Source organism: Scyliorhinus torazame, chromosome 6, assembly GCF_047496885.1.
Source record: "Scyliorhinus torazame isolate Kashiwa2021f chromosome 6, sScyTor2.1, whole genome shotgun sequence".
Classification (NCBI taxonomy): domain Eukaryota; kingdom Metazoa; phylum Chordata; class Chondrichthyes; order Carcharhiniformes; family Scyliorhinidae; genus Scyliorhinus; species Scyliorhinus torazame.
In genome coordinates this window covers 161,230,049-161,244,073 of record NC_092712.1, presented here as the reverse complement: position 1 = coordinate 161,244,073, position 14,025 = coordinate 161,230,049, and the positions used below count along the sequence as shown (strand labels likewise).

At 46.2% G+C, this 14,025-nt stretch overlaps 1 long non-coding RNA gene across 1 annotated transcript in view; it reads left to right on the top strand.

Annotated features, from left to right (window-relative positions):
* Nucleotides 1-3,611, top strand: part of LOC140425112 (uncharacterized) — a 107,024-nt gene extending 103,413 nt beyond the window's left edge. The window contains exon 3 of the long non-coding RNA XR_011947765.1: nucleotides 2,947-3,611. This is a non-coding gene — a long non-coding RNA (uncharacterized lncRNA). The remainder of the gene's footprint in view (nucleotides 1-2,946) is intronic.
* The last annotated feature ends 10,414 nt before the right edge of the window (nucleotides 3,612-14,025 follow it).

Genomic DNA, 14,025 nt, shown 5'->3' with positions numbered 1-14,025 from the left:
GACCTGCGGTTGGGTCATGGGTAGGTGTCTGGCGGGTTGCAGAACAATTGGTCACCATGTTCCAATTGGGGGAAGAAGTGCCCAATGGCCACGAACGGCTTTCAAGAATGCCGGCTGTCCTGTGCATGTGTGCCCCCTCAACCGGATCGAGCATTGAGCAGGGCTGCAGCCCAGCAGGCCAGACTGCCTACTCCTGATGTCAGCACATTGTCCAAGGGTGAGATTGTTTTTACAAATCGATGGAGTCTTCCTGCCAGAAGCAGCGGCAGAGAGCAGGTCACGCACACGTACACTGACATCACGTGCTCTGGGCGCAAAGTCACAGATGAGAAATTCGTCCATTTTGTAGCTGCCAGCAAGCAAGCAACAGGGCTGTGTGAAAAACTGAAGATAGATAATTCTGTAATGAAGGAAGAGAGGGTCAGAGACACAAACAGGCCAGGATCTCACAATTGAATCGAACGGAGAGAACTTCTCACTTGAGTCCACAGCAGGACAAAGCAGTGTTGGTGTGAGTTGTATCCAGAGCTCCAGGACCTCTGGTGAACAATTAAGAAGGAACTAAAATCAGGAACAAAGCAGTAGATAGATGATTTCTGGAATTATGGCCTTGTTAATTTTGCCATTGTAAATCAGGATGCAAAGCCCATGTGTCTTATATGCAGGGAAGTACTGGCAAATGAAAGATAAAACCTTCAAAACATTAAAGGCATTTAAAGACTAAGCATAGCGAGCGAGGACAAACCTCAGGATTTTTTCAAAGGATGCAGTGAGAACTTAAATTGACAACTGAAGTCCATAGCAGAAATGTAACAGTGACTGACTAAGCAAGTGAGATCGTGAGGACCAAGCACGCTCACCTGTTGCATTAAAGTTAAGCAATAATGATGTGTCATGAAGGTCATCCAGCATCGGTTGCGAAGGTCAGCCGGTGTGAGTTGTGAAGGTCGGACGGATTGGGTCGCGAAGATCAGACTGTGTGGGTCGCAAAGGTCAGACGTTGTGGGTCCCAAAAATCGACCGGTTGGTAAAAGTGGGTCCCAGGAAAAAACGTTTGAAAAGCACTACACCAGGACACAGAGATCATCCTGCAATCTCTCATCATTTAGACAATAAGTTTATTTTTTATTCTTGTTGCAAAAATGAACAATTTCACATTTTCCCACATGATACTCCATGTGCCGGATTTTTTGATTTGATTTGATTTATTACTGTCACACGTATTAGTGTACAGTGAAAAGTATTGTTTCTTGCATGCAATGCAGGCAAAGCATACTGTACATCGGGAAGGAAGGAGAGACTGCAGAATGTAATGTTACAGTCATAACTAAGGTGCAGAGAAAAGATCAACCTAACATGAGGTAGGTCCATTCAAAAGTCTGATGGCAGCAGGGAAGAAGCTGTTCTTGAGTCAGTTGGACATGACCTCAAACTTTTGTATCTTTTTCCTGATGGAAGAAGGTGGAAGAGAGTATGTCCGGGGTGCGTGGGGTCCTTAATTATGCTGGCTGCCTTTCCGAGGCAGTGGGAATTGTAGACAGAGTCAATAAATGGGAGGCTGGTGTACATGATGGACTGGGCTACATTCACGACCTTTTGTAGTTTCCTACGGTCTTGGGCAGAGCAGGTAACATACCAAGCTGTGATACAACCAGAAAGAATGTTTTCTATGGTGCATCTGTAAAGGTTGGTGAGAGACGTAGCTAACATGCCAAATCTCCTTAGTCTTCTGAGAAAGCAGAGTCGTTGGTGGGCTGTCTTAACTATAGTGTCGGCATGGGGGACCAGAACAAGTTGTTGGTAATCTGGACACCTGAAAATTTGAAGCTCTCGACCGTTTCTACTTCATTCCCATTGATGTAGACAGGGGCATGTTCTCCTCTACGCTTCCTGAAGTCGATGACAATCTCCTTCGTTTTGTTGACATTGAGGGAGAGATTATTGTCATCGCACCAATCACTTAACCCATTTATGTCCCTTTGAAGCCCCCTTACGTCCTCTTCAAAGTTTGTTTTCCTACCTATCCTCACGTGACCAGCAAAGTTAACAACCATACCTTGAGTCTTTTCATCCAATTCAGTTATATAAATTGAAAAAGTTTGAAGTCCCAGCTCTGATCCCTCGTTACATCCCACCAACCAGAAGATGACCCATTTATGCCAGCTCTCTGTTTCCTGTTAGCTAGCCAATCTTCTATCTATGCCAAAATGTTACACCCTACACCATGAACCTTTATATTTGGCAATAACCTTTGATGTGGCCCCTGAGCAAATGTCTTCTGGAAATATAAGTACAGTACATCCAGCAGTTCCCCTTTAGACACAGCACATGTGACTCCTTCTTAGAACTCCAATAAATTGGATAAACATGACTTCCTTTTCACAAAACCAGGTTGGCTCTATCGGATTGGTTTGAATCTTTCCAAGTGCCCGGTCACATTTTTAATGACAGCGTCTAACATTTTCCCGATGAAACATGTTGGTCTAACTGGCCTGTAATTTCCTGTTTTCTGTCTGACTCCCTTTTGAATAAACGTTTGAAACAATGGACATCAGCAGAAAATAGTTAATAGTTGTGACTGTTGTGATAAACGAAGCAGTCTTGCGCGGTGAGTTTCTTCCTTATTACTGTCCATTGAAACCTTCTTCCCTGATTATTAATCTGCCAGAGAGACACCTATTTAAATACATCCCAGAAGATGTGTGTGCTGGAGCTTGTTTGGGCTTGGATCCTTCTTACATAATGCTGGAAGCAAAAGTCTAAAATGGAATATGCTTTATTGTGAATGAATTTTTCGTTGAAAAAAATCCTTGCACATTATGAGAATATATTTAAAAGTCAATTCCACGTTAAAAAAATCTCGCACTCAGGACTGTTGGATATAAGGACTGTATAGAGTACTGCCTCATATTTCTTTTCCTTGAAATTTTGTTTCCATTTTGGCAGGTGACAGGAAAACACTGAAAATCAAGGAGGTTCCTGCTGCACCAGTAAATGCTTATTGAAATACAATCAAAGAAAGTCTGTTTTTAATAAATCCAGAGATGAAAATTAGACTATTCTTAGTAAGAAGATCTTGAGTTCCTACATTTTTATTCTTGATCAAAATGTCCCCTGCCGTGATTTATTTCAGTTTGTTTAAGTGTAAAACTCCTGAATTATTTGTTCCTCTATTAATTTCCTCTTAAATTCAAAAACCCCAGTAATTTACCTCTGTATTTGAATGGTGCTACCCTCTACTTTGGGCTATTTGTGACTGTCAGCGCCACAACGAGGAGATAAAGCTTCAGCACCATTTGTGAGCAGAGTTACATAGGGGAAACTGAGCTCTGAGTTAAATAGAAAATATTTCCAAAAGGATCCATTGCTGTTTCTGATTGGTAAAATTACAATGTTGCTTTGAATGGTTCGACTCCCTTCGAATCCTATCGCTCTTTCAGGGCGACTGATTTATTTTAAATACATTTTAGAATAAGAGAAATCTGATAAGTGAAGTATAAATTTCAAAGATGTTGCCCTGGTGGAATATATTCTGTTATGAACTGTAATAAAAAAGCATACGATCATTTATGTTTAAAAACTTTAAAAATTAAAATTGATTGAATTGCAAATGATGCGTGTGTGAATGGATTTATATCTGCAGATTATATGATGACATTTCTGAACCCTTTACACAGAAATGTTTGCAACACTACATGACAGTTTCGTCATTTGGTAAAGCGTTTTCAATGATTTCACAGGGGCTCCAATGTAGACCTTTGGCGCGATTCAACCACCGCATGATTCCCGGCCCGGAGCCGGCTCTGACGGCGAATAGCGGGCGAAGCCCAAATTGGCCATAGTGCCGGACGCGATACCTTGTGCGGGTTACACGACTTACTATGCCCGGTGCAATCTGTATCTCACCTTCGCTGGGCAAGATCTAGATAATCATATAGAAATGAGCTGGGAAGAATCAGTTCCAACAAATCACCCAATGGTTACTGGATATGTGCTTGGACTTGCATTCCACATCTTGGACATGCACTCCAGACAGCAGTGGCTTGTTGAGAGGGGAATTAGACAATTAGATCTCTCTCCGGGTGCCCCTTCTCATCCTGGATTGAGGGAGGCTGATAGCACACACTGACATGGCGAAGTCAATCCAGTGTCTCAGGATTCCAAGGGTTTCCTGCCTCTCCTCTTCCCCTTTAAAGGTAAGGCTGAGGGAGTGTGCACCTGCACCTGTACAGGTGATTCTCAGCAGGCTGAAGCCCCCTCAGCCTCAAATATCAGAGGGTGACAGCCATGGTCATCTCAGTCAATAGAGGACAGTGCAGCCAGCAGGCTCCAGGAGTAATTTCACACAAAATAAGGATATGGTATATTTGAACAAATTCTATAACTAACACAATATTAAAATATATTTAACATCAGATAAGAAAATAGCTTGCAATTTCCCCTTAAACAACGCTAATATTTCTTAGCTGCTATCTTTATTGCCACTCAAACAAAAAAAAGTAATCTTAGTTCTCAATCCACTGTTAAATACAGTTACCGTTCAGGAATACTTGCTGTACAGAGATGTTCTCTGAGACTGTTTTAAAGAAAAGTCCTTTATCCTGATTTTTAACAGAAATATATCTATCTCCTTCTGCAAAGCATTTAATAATTCAGACTCCACTGCATTATGGGGCAGCAAGTTCCACAAATTAACCACACTCTGCAAGAAATAGTTCCTCCTCATCTCAGTTTTAAATCTACCACCTCTCAACGTAAATCTGTGACCTCGTGTTCTAGTTTTCCCCACAAGGGGGAACATTTGGTCTATGTTTACTTCATCAATCCCTCTCAGTATTTTATATACGCCGATCAGATTCCCTCTCATTCTTCTAAACTCCGTCAAGTATAAGCCCAAACTGTTCAATCCCTCCCTTTCATCCCGGAATCAATCTGGTGAACCTCCTCTGAACATTTCCAATTCTACCACATTCTTCACCAAATAAGAAGACTAAAACTGGACGCAGTACTCCAGACACACTCCACTCTACACACTCCAGTACTCCAGACACTCTCCACCCTATACACTCCAGTATTTCAAATAAACTTCACCCTACACACTCCAGTACTCCAGATACACTCCACCCTGTACACTCCAGTACTCCAGATACACTCCACCCTATACACTTCAGCACTCCAGATACATTTCACCCCACACACTCCAATACTCCAGACACACTCCACTCTATACACTCCAGTACTCCAGACACACTCCACTCTATACACTCCAGTACTCCAGATACACTCCACCCTATACACTCCAGTACTCCAGACACACTCCACTCTATACACCCCAGTACTCCAGATACACTCCACCCTATACACTCCAGTACTTCAGATAAACTTCACCCTACACACTCCAGTACTCCGGATGCACTCCACCCTGTACACTCCAGTACTCCAGATACACTCCGCCCTATACACATCAGTACTCCAGATACATTTCACCCCACACACTCCAATACTCCAGATACACTCCACCCCACACACTCCAATACTCCAGATACACTCCACCCTATGCAATCCAGTACTCCAGATAGAATCCACCCTATAAATTCCAGTACTCCAGATACACTCCACCCTATGCACTCCAGTACACCAGATACAATCCACCCTATACATTCCAGTACTCCAGATACACTCCACCCTATACACTGCAGTACTCCAGATACAATCCACCCTATACACACCAGTACTCCAGATACACTCCACCCTATACACTCCAGTACACCAGACACACTCCACTCTATACACTCCAGTACTCCAGATACACTCCACCCTATACACTCCAATACTCCAGATACACTCCACCCCACACACTCAAATACTCAAGATACACTCCACCCTATACACTCCAGTACTTCAGATAAACTTCACACTACACACTCCAGTACTCCGGATGCACTCCACCCTGTACACTCCAGTACTCCAGATACACTCCACCCTATACACTTCAGTACTCCAGATACATTTCACCCCACACACTCCAATACTCCAGATACACTCCACCCCGCACACTCCAATACTCCAGATACACTCCACCCTATGCACACCAGTACTCCAGATAGAATCCACCCTATAAATTCTAGTACTCCAGATACACTCCACCCTATGCACTCCAGTACTCCAGATACAATCCACCCTATACACTGCAGTACTCCAGATACACTCCACCCTATACACACCAGTACTCCAGATACAATCCACCCTATACATTCCAGTACTCCAGATACACTCCACCCTATGCACTCCAGTACTCCAGATACAATCCACCCTATACATTCCAGTACTCCAGATACACTCCACCCTATACACTCCAATACTCCAGATACACTCCACCCTATACACTCCAATACTCCAAATACACTCCACCCCACACACTCCTATACTCCAGATACACTCCACCCTATACACTCCAGTACTTCAGATAAACTTCACCCTACACACTCCAGTACTCCGGATGCACTCCACCCTGTACACTCCAGTACTCCAGATACACTCCACCCTATACACTTCAGTACTCCAGATACATTTCACCCCACACACTCCAATACTCCAGATACACTCCACCCCACACACTCCAATACTCCAGATACACTCCACCCTATGCACTCCAGTACTCCAGATAGAATCCACCCTATAAATTCCAGTACTCCAGATACACTCCACCCTATACATTCCAGTACTCCAGATACACTCCACCCTATACACTGCAATACTCCAGATACACTCCACCCTATACACACCAGTACTCCAGATACAATCCACCCTATACATTCCAGTACTCCAGATACACTCCACCCTATGCACTCCAGTACTCCAGATACAATCCACCCTATACATTCCAGTACTCCAGATACACTCCACACTATACACTGCAGTACTCCAGATACACTCTACCCTATACACACCAGTGCTCCAGATACACTCCACCCTATACATTCCAGTACTCCAGATACACTCCACCTTATACATTCCAGTACTCCAGATACACTCCACCCTATACACACCAGTACTCCTGATACACTCCACCCTATACATTCCAGTAATCCAGATACACGCCACCCTATACATTCCAGTACTCCAGATACATGCCACCCTATACATTCCAGTACTCCAGATACACGCCACCCTATACATTCCAGTACTCCAGATACACTCCACCCTATGCACTCCAGTACTTCAGATAAACTTCACCCTACACACTCCAGTACTTCAGATAAACTTCACCCTACACACTCCAGTACTCCGGATGCACTCCACCCTGTACACTCCAGTACTCCAGATACACTCCGCCCTATACACATCAGTACTCCAGATACATTTCACCCCACACACTCCAATACTCCAGATACACTCCACCCCACACACTCCAATACTCCAGATACACTCCACCCTATGCAATCCAGTACTCCAGATAGAATCCACCCTATAAATTCCAGTACTCCAGATACACTCCACCCTATGCACTCCAGTACACCAGATACAATCCACCCTATACATTCCAGTACTCCAGATACACTCCACCCTATACACTGCAGTACTCCAGATACAATCCACCCTATACACACCAGTACTCCAGATACACTCCACCCTATACACTCCAGTACACCAGACACACTCCACTCTATACACTCCAGTACTCCAGATACACTCCACCCTATACACTCCAATACTCCAGATACACTCCACCCCACACACTCAAATACTCAAGATACACTCCACCCTATACACTCCAGTACTTCAGATAAACTTCACACTACACACTCCAGTACTCCGGATGCACTCCACCCTGTACACTCCAGTACTCCAGATACACTCCACCCTATACACTTCAGTACTCCAGATACATTTCACCCCACACACTCCAATACTCCAGATACACTCCACCCCGCACACTCCAATACTCCAGATACACTCCACCCTATGCACACCAGTACTCCAGATAGAATCCACCCTATAAATTCTAGTACTCCAGATACACTCCACCCTATGCACTCCAGTACTCCAAATACAATCCACCCTATACACTGCAGTACTCCAGATACACTCCACCCTATACACACCAGTACTCCAGATACAATCCACCCTATACATTCCAGTACTCCAGATACACTCCACCCTATGCACTCCAGTACTCCAGATACAATCCACCCTATACATTCCAGTACTCCAGATACACTCCACCCTATACACTCCAATACTCCAGATACACTCCACCCTATACACTCCAATACTCCAAATACACTCCACCCCACACACTCCTATACTCCAGATACACTCCACCCTATACACTCCAGTACTTCAGATAAACTTCACCCTACACACTCCAGTACTCCGGATGCACTCCACCCTGTACACTCCAGTACTCCAGATACACTCCACCCTATACACTTCAGTACTCCAGATACATTTCACCCCACACACTCCAATACTCCAGATACACTCCACCCCACACACTCCAATACTCCAGATACACTCCACCCTATGCACTCCAGTACTCCAGATAGAATCCACCCTATAAATTCCAGTACTCCAGATACACTCCACCCTATACATTCCAGTACTCCAGATACACTCCACCCTATACACTGCAATACTCCAGATACACTCCACCCTATACACACCAGTACTCCAGATACAATCCACCCTATACATTCCAGTACTCCAGATACACTCCACCCTATGCACTCCAGTACTCCAGATACAATCCACCCTATACATTCCAGTACTCCAGATACACTCCACACTATACACTGCAGTACTCCAGATACACTCTACCCTATACACACCAGTGCTCCAGATACACTCCACCCTATACATTCCAGTACTCCAGATACACTCCACCTTATACATTCCAGTACTCCAGATACACTCCACCCTATACACACCAGTACTCCTGATACACTCCACCCTATACATTCCAGTAATCCAGATACACGCCACCCTATACATTCCAGTACTCCAGATACATGCCACCCTATACATTCCAGTACTCCAGATACACGCCACCCTATACATTCCAGTACTCCAGATACACTCCACCCTATGCACTCCGGTACTCCAGATACAATCCACCCTATACATTCCAGTACTCCAGATACACTCCATCCGATACACTGCAGTACTCCAGATACACTCCACCCTATACACTCCAGTTCTCCAGATACACTCCACCCTATACATTCCAGTACTCCAGATACACTCCACACTATACACTGCAGTACTCCAGATACACTCCACCCTATACACACCAGTGCTCCAGATACACTCCACCCCATGCATTCCAGCACTCCAGATACACTCCACCCTATACATTCCAGTACTCCAGATACACTCCACCCTATACACACCAGTACTCCTGATACACTCCACCCTATACATTCCAGTAATCCAGATACACGCCACCCTATACATTCCAGTACTCCAGATACATGCCACCCTATACATTCCAGTACTCCAGATACACTCCACCCTATACACACCAGTGCTCCAGATACACTCCACCCCATGCATTCCAGCACTCCAGATACACTCCACCCTATACATTCCAGTACTCCAGATACACTCCACACTATACACTGCAGTACTCCAGATACACTCCACCCTATACACACCAGTGCTCCAGATACACTCCACCCCATGCATTCCAGCACTCCAGATACACTCCACCCTATACATTCCAGTACTCCAGATACACTCCACCCTATACACACCAGTACTCCTGATACACTCCACCCTATACATTCCAGTAATCCAGATACACGCCACCCTATACATTCCAGTACTCCAGATACATGCCACCCTATACATTCCAGTACTCCAGATACATGCCACCCTATACATTCCAGTACTCCAGATACACTCCACTCTCTACACTTGCAACAACACCTCTCTACTTTTACTAATCTACTTTTCATAATCGGCATGCGAGGAAGAAGATTGGAGGGAGACCGCTGGACCTGTGGCCCCTCACCGCAGTGAAAAGAGGGCACTGGACATGGTCAGTACACTCGGAGAGATCGCAGTCGCCAAGGCAAAGTTCAGTATTAGGTGAGGAACTGAGACCCCACTATGCTGCGGTTCCCATGGCACGTCCCACCTTCCCAACACCAGACACGCACCTCACCCCACACACCCTCTCCACCACCACCATCTCCCCACACACACCCCCCCCCCCTCCATCTGCCTCCCCTTCAACCACCCCACCTCTTCCTAGTCCTCCCTAGCTCACAAAGCCATCATGTGTCCTGTCTTGTGTCTTGTAGGAGCTCCTGCCGATGGCATGGGGCCTTCTGGTGTGCACCGACCCGACCCCTACCAGACCTACAAGCAGGTAACAGTGAGATCGAGGGCACGGACAGTGTCAGAAGCCCTCAACTCGCATCCTATGATACCCTGGAGCTCAATTCCAGGGAAGACACTGGCTTTCCATTACAGCTGTCTCCAACACCCTCCACCATCCCAAAGACACTCACCTTGGTTGGGCACTTTCGTGAAAATGCTTCAGGGGCACTATGTGGTGTGCACTACACACATGCTCCGGTACTGCAGGTGGAGGTAGGAACTCCTGAGTGAACAAACGGTCAGAGGGTGGGCTGACCCCAGGGACTAGCTGCCATCCAGATGGTTTGGGGCTCTGTAATAGACGGTCCCATCGATAGCGGAGATGAAATCACAGAGCTAGTGGCTGCATAATGGGTGTTGGAACCATTCAGTACCTGCCGGCGCTGTTGGAGGAATCCAACCATCAGCAGGAGCAGGTGGTAGTGCTGACCATGCGTGCCACCCAGGCCAGCACCGCACGGGTGACGCTTGCGGTGAGGCCCTGGGGTGTAGGTTTCAGCCACGGATCAAGATGTCCAAGGCCTGGGGCAAACTGTGCAGGCAGTGACTGAGGGCCAGGACAGGGCTGCCTCCCCACAGGCAGCCATGTACCAGAACCATCTGGACATTGCAGCGGAACTCCAGAACTTGGCCCACTCACAGCATTGGCCGTCGTGGCACAGATACAGAGGAGGTCTCCCAGTCCCAGAGGGAGATGGCTCATGTGGCACAGACCCACAAGGTGGTGACACAGTCACAGCGTGATGCAGTGCAATTCCAGAGGGAGGTGGTCCATTCCTTGGCCATGAGCATGAAGACCCTGGTCGAACCAAGGTTGGGACTCGAGGACTGGCAGTGCCAGATGGCGGTTCACTCTGCTCACACCGCCGTCCCATGGAGTAGCCCAGGGGCCATCGGGCACTCTGAGGGAGGAGGAGGTGATTGGTTAACTAACAGAAAGCAGAGAGTGGGGTTAAATGGGTGTTTCTCTGGTTGACAACCTGTAACTAGTGGGGTCCCTCAAGGATCAGTATTGGGCCCGCAGTTGTTCACAATTTACATAGACGATTTGGAGTTGGGGACCAAGTGCAATGTGTCAAAGTTTGCAGACGACACTAAGATGATGGTAAAGCAAAAAGGGCAGAGGATACCGGAAGTCTGCAGAAGGATTTGGATAGGTTAGGTGAATGGGCTAGGGTCTGGCAGATGGAATTCAATGTTTCCAAGTGTGAGGCTATCCATTTTGGGAGTAATAACAGCAGAATGGATTATTATTTAAACGGTAAGATGTTAAAACATGCTGCTGTGCAGAGGGACCTGGGTGTGCTGGTGCACGAGTCGCAAAAAGTTGGTGTGCAGGTGCAACAGGTGATTAAGAAGGCTAATCGAGTTTTGTCTTTCATTGCTAGAGGGATGGAGTTCAAGACTAGTGAGGTTATGCTGCAATTGTATAGGGTGTTGGTGAGGTCGCATCTGGAGTATTGTGTTCAGTTTTGGTCTCCTTACATGAGAAAGGACATATTGGCACTGGAGGGAGTGCAGAGGAGATTCACTAGGTTGATCCCAGAGTTGAGGGGATTAGATTATGACGAGAGGTTGAGTAGACTGGGACTGTACTCATTGGAGTTTAGAAGGATGCGGGGGATCTTATTGAGACATATAAAATTATGAAGGGAATAGATAGGATAGATGCGGGCAGGTTGTTTCCACTGGTCAGAGAAAGCAGAACTAGGGGGCATAGCCTCAAAATAAGGGGAGGTAGATTTAGGACGGAGTGTAGGAGGAACTTCTTCACCCAAAGGGTTGTGAATCTCTGGAATTCCTTGCCCAGTGAAGCAGTTGAGGCTCCTTCTTTAAACGTTTTTAAGAAAAAGATAGATGCCTTTCTAAAGAATAAAGGGATTCGGGGATATGGTGTACGGGCCGGAGAGTGGAGCTGAGTCCACAAAGATCAGCCATGATTTCATCGAATGGCGGAGCAGGCTCGAGGGGCCAGATGGCCTACTCCTGTTCCTAGTTCTTATGTTCTTATGTGATGGAGTCCATGCCGATGACAGCAGCAGGCGAGGTGACAGATCACCGCAGCACCTCGGACACCACCCTCCTGTCCCTGGCACATCACACAGGCAGCGGGCAGAACAGGGCAGCACCACGCTACCTGGGATACATGAGCAGCAACCCGTAGTGGAGGATGCAGCAGGCCACCACGATGTAGGATGTCATGATATTCAAACACACACATCATGATAGACACACCAACAGATAAATCAGCACACACAACACGACAACCAATCATAGACAAGGACAGAGACAGTATAAGAGAAGAAACACGACACCTGGTGGCCAGTAGATCCACCTATTGGGGAATGAGCCCGGCCAGGTGGTAGATGTTTCAGTAGGGGAGCATTTTGGTTACAGTGACCACAATTCAGTAAGTTTTAAAGTACTGGTGGACAAGGATAAGAGTGGTCCTAGGATGAATGTGCTAAATTGGGGGAAGTCTAATTATAACAATATTAGGCGGGAACTGAAGAACATAGATTGGGGGCGAATGTTTGAGGACAAATCAACATCTGACATGTGGGAGGCTTTCAAGTGTCAGTTGAAAGGAATTCAGGACCGGCATGTTCCTGTGAGGAAGAAGGATAAATACGGCAATTTTCAGGATCCTTGGATAACGAGAGATATTGTAGGCCTCGTCAAAAAGAAAAAGGAGGCATTTGTTAGGGCTAAAAGGCTGGGAACAGACAAAGCCTGCGTGGAATATAAGGAAAGTAGGAAGGAACTTAAGCAAGGAGTCAGGAGGGCTAGAAGGGGTCACGAAAAGTCATTGGCAAATAGGGTTAAGGAAAATCCCAAGGCTTTTTACACGTACATAAAAAGCAAGAGGGTAGCCAGGAAAAGGGTTGGCCCACTGAAGGATAAGCAAGGGAATCTATGTGTGGAGCCAGAGGAAATGGGCGAGGTACTAAATGAATACTTTGCATCAGTATTCGCCAAAGAGAAGAAATTGGTAGATGTTGAGTCTGGAGAAGGGTGTGTAGATAGCCTGGGTCACATTGAGATCCAAAAAGACGAGGTGTTGGGTGTCTTAAAAAATATTAAGGTAGATAAGTCCACAGGGCCTGATGGGATCTACCCCAGAATACTGAAGGAGGCTGGAGAGGAAATTGCTGAGGCCTTGACAGAAATCTTTGGATCCTCACTGTCTTCAGGGGATGTCCCGGAGGACTGGAGAATAGCCAATGTTGTTCCTCTGTTTAAGAAGGGTAGCAAGGATAATCCAGGGAACTACAGGCCGGTGAGCCTTACTTCAGTGGTAGGGAAATTACTGGAGAGAATTCTTCGAGACAGGATCCACTCCCATTTGGAAGCAAATGGACGTATTAGTGAGAGGCAGCATGGTTTTGTGAAGGGGAGGTTGTGTCTCACTAACTTGATAGAGTTTTTCGAGGAGGTCACTAAGATGATTGATGCAGGTAGGGCAGTGGATGTTGCCTATATGGACTTCAGTAAGGCCTTTGACAAGGTCCCTCATGGTAGACTAGTACAAAAGGTGAAGTCACACGGGATCAGGGGTGAGCTGGCAAGGTGGATACAGAACTGGCTAGGTCATAGAAGGCAGAGAGTAGCAATGGAAGGATGCTTTTCTAATTGGAG